The 15,789-nt window shown below is 50.2% G+C and overlaps 1 protein-coding gene across 1 annotated transcript in view; it reads left to right on the plus strand.

The window, feature by feature from the left end:
* The window catches only part of OPCML (opioid binding protein/cell adhesion molecule like), a 1,015,531-nt gene that overhangs the window by 34,885 nt on the left and 964,857 nt on the right, over positions 1-15,789 (plus strand). The window contains exon 2 of the mRNA XM_075909407.2: positions 15,629-15,691. The gene's annotated coding sequence lies outside the window, so the exon portion shown is untranslated. The remainder of the gene's footprint in view (positions 1-15,628; positions 15,692-15,789) is intronic.

Below are 15,789 nucleotides of genomic sequence, written 5' to 3' on the forward strand. Positions count from 1 at the left end.
CAAGAGGTCATTGACCTCAAGAGGTCATCATCCCAGCCTGGGCTTTGTCAAGCTGGGACTTAAAAACCTCTAGGGATGGAGATTCCACCCCGTCCCTAGGGAACCCATCCCAGTGCCTCACCACCTTCCTAAGGAAATAGTTTTTTCGAATATCCAACCTAGACCTCCCCACTGCAACTTAAGACCATTTCCCCTTGTTCTGCCATCCGTCTCTACTGTGAACAGCCTCTCTCCACCCTATTTGGAACCCCCCTTGTTGAAGGCTGCTGTCAAATCCCTCCTCATTCTTCTCTTCTGCAGACTAGGGTTACATCTAGACTGCACTGTTAAATCGGAAAAAGATACATGATTTGCTCTTTCGAAATTTGGCATGTCTACATGGCGCCAAATTGCAAAAGAAAATGCTCTCTCAAGCCATCCCTTATTCCTCATAGAACGAGGTTTATGGGGTTGGTGAAAGATCATGTCTATTCTTTTGACATTTTTTTTCCGAAAAAGCGGACGTGTTCCTTGGACGTGTGTTGCTATTTCGGGATGCCTCTGGTATCCCAAAATAGCAACGCAGTGTAGACGTAGCCAAAATAAGCCCACATCCCGCAGCCTCTGTGCTCCATGTGTAGGTCATGTGCTCCAGCCCCCTAGTTATTTGGAGAAAGTCCAGCTGAGGGCAACACAATGTGTCCACACCCTTTCTGTAGTGGGGGACCCAGAGCTGGACGCAATACTCCAGATGTGGCCTCACCAGTGCCCAATCAAGAGGAATAATGACTTCCCTAGATCTGCCACTCGTACTAATACTAATATGCCTCTAGGTGGTGGTTCTGCATCATCTGTAAGTCTGCTGTGGCTATGTGGCCCTACTCAATGATTCCACATGTTTCTTTGGGTTGCCCCCCTGAGTACATGTCAGGGCTTTGTGCTTCCCATTTTTGCGTTTCTCTAGTACACACACTGTGCAGCTGCTCAGTTGGGGGTGCTGAGGGGAAGAAACCACCAGAGTGTTTTCAGATTTGACCATCCGAATGTGCGAGTGTGTGCTTGAGAAATCGAAAAACACACCACAAAAATCAACACAACAAAGTTGCCTAAAACTCCTATTTCCATCCTTGTAGGAGGGCGCCTGGCTGACTGGAATGCTAACGTCGCCCCTGTTTGCATCCTTTTAAACAGGAGCCGATGAAAGCAAATACGCCACTGCAAATAATTATAATATTTTAATTGCGTTTCTTCGGGGCTTTTGTTTTTGCAGGAGACAAAGACAGCGTGGCGAGCTGTCAACTCTGCCTGCCCGTCTTGTATCCACAGAGCTTTCACATATGCTGCTAGCCCCTTTGCTGGGTTCCTTTGATCTTTATTGTAGCCCCCCCAACTCCTCTCAGGGCCGGGGGGGGGGGGGAGAGGGGGCGGGGTTATTTCCTTTCTGGGAGCTGGTGCCCACTTTAGTGACCAGCAGAGGATGGGGGCTTGGGATCCATGGATTCTAGTCCTGCCTCTGGCCGGGGATCGCTACTTCCTTCTGTAAAATGGGGATGCTGACAATCCCTACACACAGTGAACTTGCACACAGGTGCTAATGTTTACAGAGTACTTGGGGTTCCTATGCTAAAAGATGCAAAATAGCATTTGCCAGCTGCCTTGGGTGGTGTTGCAATCAGTCTGCTCGACAACCAACTTTCTACAGAGCTAATAGCCTCTGTCCTTGTTTTGCTCTCTGGACATCTCAAGGTCAGTCCCGTATCCTTGGTCCAGCTCTTAGGGGCAGACAAGCCAATCTGAGGCTTTGTCTCTGTGCTGCAGAATTAGGTGAATGTGAGGCTGCTTATGTCGACCTACCCCGTAAGTGTCTACACTAAAACGCCACTCCCACCGACGTAGATTGCCCACTGTGCTGGCTTACTAAGTCCACTTCTACAAGGGGTGCGGTTGTAACCACCACTGGGCAGATCTGAACCTGAGATCTCTGGAGCTTAACATAGGAGATGCTACAGTTTGAGCTATAAAGTCCGCTGGCTCCCAGCTGGGGCTGTAAAGCTCCCTTGTTCTTAGCTCTCGCTGTAAGTGGTCTAAGTGCCACTCCATGGGACAGTGACCCACACCTGCTAGGTGTGTGGGCTGCAGGGCTTAGCTTGCTGGAGTTAGGCTGATGCAGTGTCAGTGTGAATGCTGTGCTACTCTCGTCACTGCCTTTCGGAAGCCATCCCCCAGTGCCCCCACACCGACGGGGGCTAGCACTTCTGGGGAGGATGGCCGGCTCCAGGAGTGTAGCATGAGCAAAATTAGGTCGACTTAATTCTAAGTGCGGATTTGCCCTTGATGACCTGATGCTAAGAAGGCAAGAGGCAAACCTGACCGGTTGCAACTCTGCTCAATGAGTCTTGTCTATTCACTTCCCTCATCCAGAAACCCCTAAAGCCACATGACTAGCGCTGTGCCCTGCCGTGCTCTCTTTCACCCTCTTCTCCTGCAAGGGGAAACTCAGCTGAGTTTATTTATTGAATACCTGCCATCCTTTGAGCTAGATAGCCATTGAGGGACCCAGCCTCCATGAATCTATTAGCCAGGATGGGTAGGAATGGTGTCCCTAGCTGCTGTTTCTTTCTGGAAGTGGGAGACGGAGGAGGGATCATATGAGGATTTCCTGTTCTGTTCTCTCCCTCTGGGGCACCTGGCATTGGCCACTGTCGGTCGACAGGACACTGAGCTAGATGGACCTTTGGTCTGACCCACTGTGGCCGTTCTTACGTATGTGGTTTCTTGAAAGGACTGTCACAGAAATGTGCTGGCATCTTCTCCGAGGATTTCAGGCAGTTCTTTGATCCTATGGGAATTCATCCCACAGCTTAAGATGGGCTCTAGAGAAAGCTCTTGTCTCCTCCACAGACAAGCTTTATCCAGCTGTTGGTCTGTTTTCTGTAAGCGGGGTGCTTGTGTGGCCACTCAGGGGAGTTTCAAATGCCGCCCAGCTGATTAGCAGAGCGCCCCCAGCTAGGTTTTGTTTCTATTGGTGATACATATTTGCATGTGCCTCGGCGCACATAAACATGTATTCCGCACATGGATCGGAAAGATTAGAGGGATGGTTTGGGCTGGGGGGGGGTGATTAGATCCATAGTGCTTGTCTCAGGCCTCATCCTACAACACCAGCTGATCTTTTACAGCTGCTCTGTCATTACAGCTGTACCTGCAGCTTTCAGCCCTTCACCGGATTTCCCCTGGCCCCAAGCAGTCTCACGTCTAACCCTTCTTCAAGGAGCCCGATTGCCGTTCTGCAGCAAGGCTGTCCGCTTTGAAGTTGACACCATTCTTCTCAGTCATGTTGCAGCTTTTGCCGCACCCAGGCACTCACACACACGCTCTCTCTGCATGTGGGATGCCAGGAACTCCCTGCAAATAAATGAATTCAAACTTCTCTTCAGTTTAAATAGTGAAGAGGGGAGGGACAGGGGAGGAAATGGCCACACTCCGCATGTTGAGCCAGCCCTTTGCACCTCTTCTCTTCCTGCAGAGTGAAGGCCATTAATTAGCAATCGAGACCAGAACTACGAAGGGGTTTAGGCACCTACCACCCACTAAACCCATGAGAGTTAGATGCCTACATGCCTCTGGGGATGTGAAGCTCAGTTCCTTGGGGAGAAGTGACATACTCCCATCTTTTAGGGCAGATGCGTTTTTTAAACCATCCAGTGTAAGTTGTGGTATCTCTTGCAGTCCAAATGAATGTTCATTGCCTATTGCTAGATTTGCAGCATTGCCAAACAAAACATTCAAAATGCAGGCCCTGGAAATCATGAGACTGAATTAAAAATCGTGAGATTCAAAATAATAGTATTAATGGGGGTATTTGTCTTTATTTAATCTCAGTGCAGAGCTGGTTGCTCATCACTCTTGTTTTAATTCAACAGTCCCCACAGGCAAACCACGTTCTTTGAAATAAACCTGGAACAGTTGCAACAAAACTACATTTCCCAGAAGGCCACAGACTGAAAGGTCAGAGGTCACACCTCACTCCCTGGATATAAAAGCTTCAGAGGGACCGCTGAGTTAGTCTGTAACAGGAAAAACTTAAACAACAACAAACAGTCTAGTAACACTTTAAAGACTTAACAAAATATGTAGACGGTATCACGAGCTTTTGTGGGCACAAGAAGAAGTGGGTTGCACCCTCAAACGTTCATGATCCCATCTACATGTTTCGTTAGTCTTTAAGGTGCTACTAGACTGTTTGTTGTTTTTTAAGTTTTTCCGTGGGTATAAGCTGCCACAGCTGTGGGCTGTTTGTGCCTTTGCTGCAAAGAAACCTGGTCTCAGGGAGGGAATTGGGTGGTCAGTAGCAGCTTTCTACCTTGCATGTAGGGTAAAGTGCTTTTAACTATGTATAAATCCTCATGTATAGCGCCTGGGTTCTGCATTGGAACAGAACTTACAGAAACAGCTTCCTAGTCCTTCATTTGCCCCTAGATCCTGCTTTCTGAGATGCCCCAGCCAGCCCTTGGCCTTGAGGGCGGGTTTGCAGGCTGAGTAAATTAAAGAGCTTGTGAATCTTTCTTCCTTGCCTTCCTGCCCAAGGATAATCCCTGTGTTTGACAGCAGCCTCCTCTTCCCGTTCACATGCATGTACTCGCATATTCCACACTCCCAAGCCCGCGCAGCAGTGTTGCTCCAGACTGCAAGCGTTGCCCTGGCCTTCCAGGTACATTCTGTTATCAGCGAATCATAGATTCCCAGGGCTGGAAGAGACCTCTGGAGTCCTCGAGTCCTGCCCCCTGCCCAATGCAGGACCACACAGTTTAAAAGCCACCCATCCCATGGGGCAGGCCATGTGTTCAGACCCCATGTCTGCAAGTAGCAATGTCTGTTTGCTCTTGCATAAATCTCTTGCCCCTTATGCAGCTAGTTATCAGACACTGTGTTTAAAGCCAGGGTATCTCTGTGCGGTGACAGTGGAATACGGAGAGCACAAATATGTAACAGCTAGTTCTATGGGGCCTCACTGTTTAGAGGAGTGGATGCCTGTAGCTAAATATTATAACGCTTAGCACTTATGGGCTTTTTGCCCATAGAACTGAAACCACTTTCCAAAGGGAGAATGCCCTTATTTTCAGGTAGGGAAACTGAGGCACTGGACAGTGACGTGTGTAGCTCCAGGGACACAGAGCAAGTCACTGGCACAGCACCAGCTATCACTGCTGATCAGTTGGGTCTCACTGTGACACCCCGTCTGTCTGTGTCCATCTGTGACCCTTGTGTGACAGGGACCGTCTGCACCTAGCAGGGAGAACTCCTGATCTGTGATTGGGGCTCCTACGGGGTGTACATAATAGCTGGGAATCTAACGGGATCCCCTCGTTCCTGGTCTCATACCCTCTCTGCTGGACTGTAATCTGCATGAGAAGGTAGAGGGGTGTGTGTGTGTGTGTGTGAGAGAGAGAGAGGGGAGGGGGGAGAGACTGTGTGTGTGTGTATATGAGAGAGACTGTGTGTGTGTGTGTGTGTGAGAGAGAGAGAGAGAGAGAGAGAGAGAGAGAGAGACTGTGTGTCTGTATGAGAGGGGGAGAGAGAGATAGAGAGAGTGTGTGTGTGTGTGTATTAATTATAGCCAGAGCTGGTAGCCAGGAGTCCTCTGGAAAACTTAATATGTGCTCATGTAATTGAAGACTGTATCATCCTTAGACATACGTGCCAGGGGGTGAATGAAAGTTAAATGCTTGACTTGGTGATCTTAACATTTTTTAATACAGTTTGTGTGTGTGTAATGCATATAGAAAGTGGGGAGTGCGAGTAAGTGGCTCCTGTTCGATCTTTTGGTGCCCAGCTGACTTCTCCCGTGGCCTTTTCGGCTGCCCTGAGAGTCTAAACATGCTGGGGGAGGGAGATCACGGGGGAAGAGGGAGGGGTTGGCGCGCACATACTAATTAACATTTTCATCCTCCTCCTTCCCCCTGCACATTGCCTCTTTTCGACTCGCTTGATCATACCCTGCCCCAGCCCGAGACCAGGCTGCGGGTTGCTCAGGTCTGCTGAGGACAGACGTGTGGCGAACCAAGTGGTCGGACATTGCTCAGCTGGCTAGTTGCTTAAAACCCCGTGCTGCAGGAGGATGGCGTCTGTTGCTCCATGAAGCCGAAGCGACATGCCATCTGTGTTAGTGTCTCCCCGCTGCGACTCGAACGCTGCCCTGGCTGTGCCTGAGCCTGGTGCCGGAGGAGGAGGAGCTGAAATGCCTTTCCAGGCAGAGCCAGCTAGAAATCCACTGGGTCATTTCAGCAACATGGAAACATGCCGGCTATGTCTACGCTGCAGGCTTCTTGCGCAAACACTTGTGGAGCGTCCAAACTACAAGCCCGTTCGTGCACAAGAAAGTTTACAGTAGATCGTCAGAAGGGAGGGCTTTTTGCACAAGAGCTATTCCTCTCCCCACGAGGAATAAGCCTTTTTGCACGAGAGGATGGAAACCCCTATGGCTAAAATGGCCATCACAGCTTTCTTGCACAAGAGAGCGTCCACACTGCCATGGACACTCTTGTGCAAAAGCACACGGCAGCGTGGACGCGCTCTTGCACAAGAACTCCTACGCAAAACGTTCTTGCGCAAGAAACCTGCAGTGTAGACCGAACAAGGGAGGAAGAAGGCGCTTCTGACAGCCTCTGCTTGGGAAGGAAAAAAAACCCTAAAGAAGAATGGCTCAAAAGAAATGAAAGGTACTTATGGGAAAATTAATGACCCAGTGTCCATCAAAACAGAAGGCAAATAGAGAATTGGGTTCCATTTATTCAGTACAGTATTCAAAGTATACTTATTGGGGGAAGCCCCTGCCCCTGCACACCTGTCCAACATCTTTGAATACGAAGGGCTGAGACACACGTCTGGTTTGAGAAACACGCATAGCATCAGCAGTCTCACTCAATTTCATAAAGCCACCAGAAACAACACGTCCCAGATGCTATAAAGCAGCTCATTCTGTAATATCATGTTCCATTAGTCACGTTGCTTAGTGCGCGACGGGAAAGCGCTCAGCTGCTAGGGTGCCTGGACGGAGCTGAACGTGTATGAAAACCTATACAGAATCGGGGGAGAGGCTTCGAATTCTGCTGCTCCGTTCCACCGACGTGGCCAAAGGCAGAGGGGCTGAAGCCATGTCCTAGGCTTTGGAGTGATTCTGGAATAGCTATTGTGCTTGAAATTCAGGCCCAGAGTAACTTCATTTGCAGACGGGCTCCTCGTGGGAGAGACACCAGACGGAAGTTGTCAGAAACGGCTGGGAATGGCTTTAACGATGCAGCTCTATTAGCTGCCACCTCCTGCCTGTCCTCGCCACTGGGCCAGTGTGATCTAGGCTGCGCGTGAGACCAGGCGTCCCTACAACTCCAGGAAGGCGGCTGAGAGGAAGGATGGTTTTGGGAGTGAGGCTGAGGGACAGGAGGTCTGGGTTCTATCTCCAAAGTCTGCCACAGACTCTGGATAGCCATAGCCTCCTTGTGCCTCAGTTCCTCTCTCCCTGCCCCGGTTCCTGGGGATAACCACCCACCTCATGGGGGTGCGGCCAGGATAAAGCGTTAAAGATTCCAAGGTTCCCAGCAGCAAGCCTGTTTAAAGCCCCCCATTTGTAATGAGCCTGAGTCCCCCCCACCCTCATGCCTTCCGATCTTTCCTTCAGCCAGCAAGTGAAGCTGGAAATCTTACGGGAACAGATACTCTCTAGGGCCTCACGCTCTGGTTATGGGCCAGACGTACCAGAGCAGCCCACTCCATGGTGCTTGTGCGTGCAGGCTGAGGGGAACCTAGCAGTGCAAGGGCCGGAGTGAGTTTCATTGGTCAGAACCTCGAGAGAGGCTCCAGTTTGGGGGTGAAAAGGAGAGACGCTCGCCGGGGTGGGGAGGGGTGCGTGTGTGAGAGAGAGGTGACTTCTCATTCCTGCCCCCACCCCATTCTCTTCCCCTTGCCCTGCGGTGTGGGAGGGAGGTGTTCTCTCCCCTTCTGTGGGACCCCTTTGGATCAGTCCTGGGACTGGGACCTGTTGCCAGCTGACCCGGGTGGAAGCAGCAACTTTGGCAGCCAGGGGTTCAGTGGAGACGAGCGAGAGGCCTGTGGGCCCAGCTGCATTTCCTGCATTTGTCAGTCTGAGGAACGGCTGCTGCTCTCCTGGCGGAGTCCAGACCCTGCGGAGACCCTCGCCGGACCAGGCCGCTGCTTGCTCCATTTACAGCCTGAGGCACTCAGCCAGAGCACGGAAGGCCTCAGCTCAGCAAAACGCATCAGCCCGGGCTTACATCTGTCCCATGTGCAAGACTCTGACGTGGGGTTGCCAGGTGTTCGGTATTCACCCGGACAGTCTGGTATTTTCAGCTCCTGTCCGGTGGAAAAATTCAGAAAATACTGGACACCTGAGATGTCCGATATTTTCTGAATTTTTCCCCGGCCAGGAGGCGAAAAAGCTGGGCACCTGGCAACCCTAAAAACACTCAGCGCCTGACCTCCCTCCCTTGCCCCCATCATCCTCAGCCCCCCGACCCTAGCCCTCATGTTTACCTGGTTTCCCAAGGCTGCCGGCACAAAATGGCTGCCGGCCAAAAGGTGTAGGGGTCTTAGTGCTCAGCCGCTCCCCTGTTCCTATCCCTGCACTCACTCTTATGTGGACATGCAGTTTAATGCCGTTTTATTTTCATTTAATAAGTCCCAACAGAATTTTTTCCTGGTGTTTTTTTTTGGGCACGGGGGTGTTCGGCATTTTTGTTTCAACCATCTGGCAACCCTTCTCTGACGTGCTCGCCCCAGCTGGGTGTCTGGTGGGATGGCGCTGAGCAGCCAGAGAGCAGAGGGGGCAGGGAATTTTGGGAAGACAACTGGCATGCCGGAGCCTGACAGCATCCAGGCCTCACCCGCCAGGTCTCTCCACTGGGGCTCGGGTTCATGTGCAAGAGACAGCATGTGGATGTGGGTGCAGAGGCACAGGCAAACCGCCCAGTCCCCTGTGTTTGAGCCTGGGCAGCTAGCTGGGGCTCCCACGTCCACACGGTTCCTTTCAGGGGGCCCACCCGAGCTTTGTTAGAGCAAGTCCGTCTGCCCGGGTTGGGAGGCCCAGCGCCCGTGTAGCCATGACCCAAACGGTTTTCTGGCTGAAGGCAGCATGTGGCGTGGGAGAGGGGATGGGCAGGGCGTTGCAGGCTGCAGGTGAGAGAGAGAGAGACTTGGGGAATGGCCCACCTGAGAGTGAAAGACAGAGGGGGAGGCGTAATCCCAAGACTTGCAGCTGCCTCATTGGCAGCATCGCCTGGGGGCAGGAGAAGCTGCCAGTGACAATTACCTCAGACCATCTCTCGTCCTCCTTATACCAAGCACCTAAAGACAGCCTCAGTTTTCCTGCAGGTTTTTGTATTGCAGCAGCCCCCGTCACGGCCCTTAGCCCCGGTGCGCTCGGTGCTGCACAAACCAAACAAAGGGCAGCCCTGTCGCCATCCACTGCTCCGCCGGCGTGCCACGACTGCTGGCATGTGGTCTGGGGAGCATGTGGTCTGGAGCCTGTGGCAAAAGGTTGGGAAAGCTGATTCCATTTCCAGCCCCGTCACGCAGGGTACATCAAGGTTGCGGTCGCACCCTGTGACCCATGTTCTCTGTAAACTGAGCTCTTCGGCGGCCGCCCAGGAGAGATTCAAATGATGCCCAGCTGATTGGCAGAGCGCCCACAGCTGGCAGCATGTGTTTCAGGGTGGTGCACATATGTCCATGCCTCAGTGCACAAAACAAAATGTATTCCACACAGAAATGGAAACATTAGAGGGAATGTTGTCTCTGACTGCCGCTTAGCTAAACATACCCAGGCTGGATAGGGTCTAACTAGCTCGGGAACTGAGAGCCACAAAGTGGTGGCAGTATGGGCTATATGATCCCACTTGAAGTGCAGGGTTGTTACTTGGGTGGCTAAGCCATGATGAAATCGGGCCCTCAGGACTTTGCTGCTTCAGTCTCCGAGCTGGCGAGAGTAAAGGTAGCTCAGATATGCCTTCCGCTGCAGTCCCACCCAGCCCTGTGCACTTGATGAGTTCAGGTCTGCCCTTGAGCCTCCATGCTGCACGGTGAACCAGGCTTTGCAATTGCTAGACCTGGTCTCACCCCCATGCCAATGTGTTCGTATGGCACTGTCCTGAGGGGCTGTCATGACCCTGCCAGGCTAAGGGGGCGAGAGGCAGAGGCAAACCAAGACAAGAGACTTGTAAATTTTTAGAAAACGCAGGAATTATACCAGGAGCATAAATAATATGGAAAGTTACCAATTACTTACTACTTATCATAATAAACTATAGGTTACCACTCATCAACCTTTGTGAACTCGTACAGGCGACTCCTCCTCGCTCTGTGCAGTTAATACTGAATGCATTGTTATTAGCGAGAACAAAAGCGAGAACAACACGCTGTGTCGTGTCAGAGAAGACTCAGCTTTTCCTCACCGTGGCAGCCAATCCAGCTGTACTGTTCTTTGCTGCTCTTTGGCTTGAACCGCTCCTTAGATCCGCTGCTGCTGCAGCCGGGCCTCCTTTCGCCATATCCAGGGTTTCTTCACGTGCTGGGACCTCACATGGCAATTAGGAACCTTTGAACTGGTTTCCGTCACTTTGTCGGTCCCTTGTGGGCCGGCGTCTCGTTTACTGTTGTCAGGATCTGTTTTCCTCCAAACCTCGCTCTTTGAGCTGTTCCCCTTTTTCACCCTTTCGATTTCCTTTCAGTTTTTTTCTCTTGATACTCTCTCTGCTACGCCTCTAGATGGGGTTTCCTTCTAAGTCCCCTCTCTAGCAGTGTCTGCTTGCATGCGCAGCACCATTTCTTCTGCTTCTCCAGACCCGAAACCTTTCCTGGTTTCCTCCTTCCTCCTCCTCACTTCCCAGTGCCCTGCATTTATTCCCCTCTTGTTCTTTTACCACAGCTCTGATTCATCCACTCGCTCCTTCCCCTTTCTTCTCTGCTCTCATCTGAAGAAGTGGGTTGTGCCCACAAATGCGCATAACACTATATAGATATATATATTAGTCTCTAAGGTGCTACAGGACGACTCCTTGTTTTTTTAAAGTCACAGACTAACACAGCTACCCTGCTGAGACTCCTTCTCTAACAGGTTTTGCAGCGCCCTTGGCCTTTTAACAGACCTCCTACCCCTTACAGCACATAAGTCACCACATCAGGGACTCCTACAACTGCACAATCTCTAATGTGATACATGCTATCAAGTGCCATCTATGCCCCTCTGCCGTGTATATTGGCCAAACGGGACAGTTTCTGCGACAAAGGATAAATGGACACAAATCAGATATTCAAAATGTTAACACTGTAGAGGAACATTTTAACCTGCCGGGATACTCAGGAATGGATTTTAAAGTAGCCCTGCTTTTACAAAGGAATTTTACAAGCCAGCTACAGGGAGAGAGAGGGCAGAAGTCACCTTCATATGCAAATTTGACACCTTCTGGCTTGGCCTGAACAAAGACCTGAACCAGTTAACGTATTAAAACACCACCTTGCCTTGCATTCAACACCCTATTGATATCAAAAGCTAAGCATGGGACATCTCCATCCCTCTCAGTTAACCTCATTAGCACCTGCACTGCAATTGGCAGGTCATTTTTTCTCCCTCTCCCTTCTTATTCTGAGCCCCCGCCCCCCTGCTTTTTTCTCCACTCAAGATCATCTCAGCTGAGGAAGTGGGCTGAACCCACAAAAGCTCATGGCACTACATATCTATATTGCTATATTTGTTAGTCTCGGAGGTGCCACAGGACTACTTGGTTTTTAAAGTTACAGACTAACACAGCGACCCCGCTAAGACTTTTACCTCTTCTAGAGTATTTTTCATCAGGGCGCATTAGCATGTATTAATGTGCTCAGGTCCTTTCGCCACTTGGTGCATTGCAGGCAGTTGACTGGTAATAGCATGTGGGTAGCTCCCTTCTTATGCCATTGCTTGGTTCATTTATATAAGCCCAGCTGGATGGTCCGTTTTGCCAGCCACTGTGCCAATATGCAGGCTCTGTCTTGGCACTCAATACATTTCAAGTCAGTCTAAAAGCATGCAGTTGCTCATGTGTAATCCAGGGGTTTTTCCACAGTCAACCCCCCTGCCTCGCCTCTTCTCCTCTGGGCAGAAAGAAAGACTGATTGAGAGGAAGCCACTCGCATGTCTCTGACATGAACTTTGCACTAGCTCAGTCTGATTCCCTGGGGTCGTTCGGCTAGCACGCTATAGCTTATTGCCCTTTCTCAGTGGGAGGGGGAAATGGGTGTTGAAGGGAGGATCTGGCAGAATGGAATTAAAGTGCATCACTGTTGTCATTACTAGTCATTCCAAAGTAATTCATGTCACTGTGAGTTAACCTTGATTTTTTTTTTTCTTGTCACAATCTCAATGATCACAAACCAGCAATGGGATTGTTTTCCTCCTCCTTGATCAAACACTTTTGTTTGAAGGTAAAGCCCTTAGAAAATATCAGAGTGGGATGTTTGGACGGTTGTGAATTTGTTCCCCCCAAAATGTATTGAAAACGAGAAATTGGTTGAAACAGATCCTTCCCGGGAACGGTTTCTGTCGCCACACATCAGCATTTTCTGGGTTTAAAAACATCCCATTGAAAACTTCTCGCCGAGCTCTGGTGCACACACAGGGCTCCTTCCTCACTCCTGTGATATGATTTTAATCGTTTAACCAGTTAACTATTTTGATTGACATTTTAAATCCCTAGTGGGGAGAGGCGGCGGGGTCTTCCCCTGTGGGTGTGGTGTCCACCTTAGAGATCTTTGGCATCTGACATCCACTCATCCCAAAGTCCTCTAGAGATGCCCCAGTTCGTGCAGCAGGTCCATGGCAGAGCTCTCAATAGAGCCTGGCAATTCCGTCTCCCAACCCGCTGCTCAAACCAGTTGGCTAAACCAGGAGTAGAATCCAGGCATCCCGATTTGCACCACTGGAACGACTGGCTCCCGAGGCTTCCACGTTAACTGGCCCGGGAGGAGTTCTCACCGCAATGCACGCCTTTTCCCTCTGTCCAAAACCAAACTGCAGCTTGTCAGTGGTCCGGATGTGAGGATGATCCCAGAAAAGATCAGGGATGATTCACGCAGGGGACCCCATTGTCCTCACTTTCTCCCGTCCGCCCACCCGCCATATCACTGCTCACCACTACTCGGCACAGCCCGCTCCTCTGCAGCCGTCCCTCCCGAAGCCCCTCCAGACGGCTGGAGTCTGCATTTGAATAATGAATTCTGTTGAAGACGGAAAAGCTCGGAGTTCCATCTGTAACAAGACTCGAAATAATTACAGCTGATGATTGCCTGGTACCTCAGCCAGAAAAAACAGAACAGATTTTGGCCGCCAGCAATTACAAGCAGCACCCGCTTGAGTACAGAGAGAACTTTTAAATGAATACATGAATACATTTCTGCAGATCAGAAGGCAGAGGATCCAGCATTCCACGAAGGGCAGAGAAAGGAAAAACCAAATAGTATCACCCCACACATGGAGGAGATAGGAGACAGGTTGCCCCACAGGAAGAGGCAAGAATTCCCTCTCCTTCCACGTGCCCCACTGAGGGGAGGGAATTCTCGGTTCCTTGTGGGGAGTGAGTGCTGAGTTGGGATAGAGAGATGCTGCTCTGGCAAGGATGAGGCCTGTGGCTCTCGGCCAGACAAGCCAGTCCTCCGTGGTATAGGGAGCAGGACACAAGACCGGATGTCCCAGAGAGGGAGTGGTTGGGCACCACTAATGATCCTGAGGAAGTGAAATGATGCGTATGAGCTTTCTGGGACTCATAGGCCCATCTGGGAAGTCAGGCAGGAGGCTGCAATCTCTCTGAAGGCACAGGCTGGAGAAAGACTTCCAGTCTGGTCAGCCCGTGCTGGCCCTCCAAACAGGAGCCCCTTGCCCTCAGCTCTCCTCCCCTTGAGATGACCTGCCTACCTAAGCAAGGTGGGGATGACGATGCATTTGAATAACTCACTGCCCCCAGTTCTGTGGACACAGCCGTGCTGCGTTCTCACATGTCCAGGTGCCTTGGCAGCGGGTGTCTTCTGGTCTTTGGTTTTCCATTGATCAGGCAGGGTCTTCCACTCCAACACATTGATTCCAGCCCAGGCAATCCTAGCAGCTCTGTCTCTCAATACCAAGCCTGATTCTCCCATAGCCCAGAGAGAAAGTGATTTATTTTTTGTGCCACAGTGATGCCAAGGTGATCGTACCATGTCACAGTAGTGGTGTTCCAATCAAGGAGGAACTGGTCCTTATTATTTTGGAGCCCTGCAGCTGTGGCACCTTGCAAACAAGCAAGCAGACAGATGCGCTGCTTTGTGGAGCTTGCAGTACTGTACAGGGTAAGCAGATGAGCTGTTTGATCAATGATTGACTTTTCACTGTATGCGTGTGCCATGCACAGCACCTGGGAGCCTCAGTCGCTGGCTGGTGTCCTCTGAGCACAAAGCAACAATGAGAAACAACAGGCTGGGCAGAGGGGGAAACAACTCAAGAACACATTTTGAAAGAGTTTGTGACAGCCCTTTTCCCACCCACAGCTTCTTTTATGAGACTTAAAAGTGTGTGTGTGTGTGTGTGTGTGTGTGTGTGTGTGTGTGTGTGTGTGTGTGTATCAAATGTGCCCATCATCATCACCATCTTACTGAAGTTCCAAAAGCTGGTGAGATCTGGCTATTTGGATGAAGCTTAGCTTATGTTGTCCTCTCTGATTCTTTTATGTTTGATCAAACTTAGTTTTTTCTGAGGACTGGAAGTTCCAAATTAAAGCATGGGATGCTGTTCCCATGAGATTCCCAGACTCAAGAGTGTTGACTAGTTTAGAGTTAGGAGAAGCATCTGAAGGAACTCTTAGATAGCCGTGTGGGCTAGAGGAATGAATTTTAATTCTGATTCTTCAAAGGATGTTGTGTTTTCATTTTGCCTGTATGGCCACTTGTCCTATGAGCAGACGCTCTACATGTTAGAAATGACCTGGACACAGAGCCAGAGAACAGACTTTTCCTGATGATGTGCTCACCTTCACAGAAGAGCTGCACCATAACGAAACAACAAGCATTTCTCCTAGATCTTATTGCCCATACATTCAGACCAGCAGAATGCATAAGGTTGTATAACATCACCTGGTAATTCCTAGCAACGTACAGGCTGTGTCACTGCCTTAGGCAAATCTCCTTGCATCTGTTCCTCTGTTTTCCCCATCTGCAAAATGGAGCTAATAGTCAGAGGTGGTAAGAAAATGTATACTTTCATTTCTAGGGTGATTTTCTGATCTGGTCTGAGTTAGAATATTTTACTGAACTGATACTGCGAGGCAGGCATAATTGTTGTAACTGTCAATACTGGGAGGTAGGCACTCTCCACAAAAAAAGGAAAAAATATAAACCCTGGTGGAAATATGGGAGGGCAGCTGATCCCGTGTATCCCCTGTGGGTTGTCTCTGCAGGGAGAGATGAAAGTAGCTTAATGATTGCATGGTGCTTTGAACACGTGTGGTGTTTTGTCAGCGCTGCATATGATTATTATTCTGCAAACCTTTAGTGGTTTCCTTAAAAAGCACCACGTCCTCTGCTGAGAATATCCACGTTCCGAGAGTCCTCAGACCCTGTTTTCTTTGCCCCCCAGAAAGTGCCTGACCAAGCTTGAAGGGAATGCTTGACCAGCAGTTGCGGAGTCTACCTGGGGACTGTAAGTACATGACACTATCTCTTTTCTCTGCACTATAATCGCCGCTGCTTTGACTTGTCCTCGTGTAGTATGTCGAGATTCATCGCTGCTCTTGCCTT

Source organism: Pelodiscus sinensis, chromosome 25 (genome assembly GCF_052426305.1).
Source record: "Pelodiscus sinensis isolate ZL-2025 chromosome 25, ASM5242630v1, whole genome shotgun sequence".
In the NCBI taxonomy this organism is placed as follows: domain Eukaryota; kingdom Metazoa; phylum Chordata; order Testudines; family Trionychidae; genus Pelodiscus; species Pelodiscus sinensis.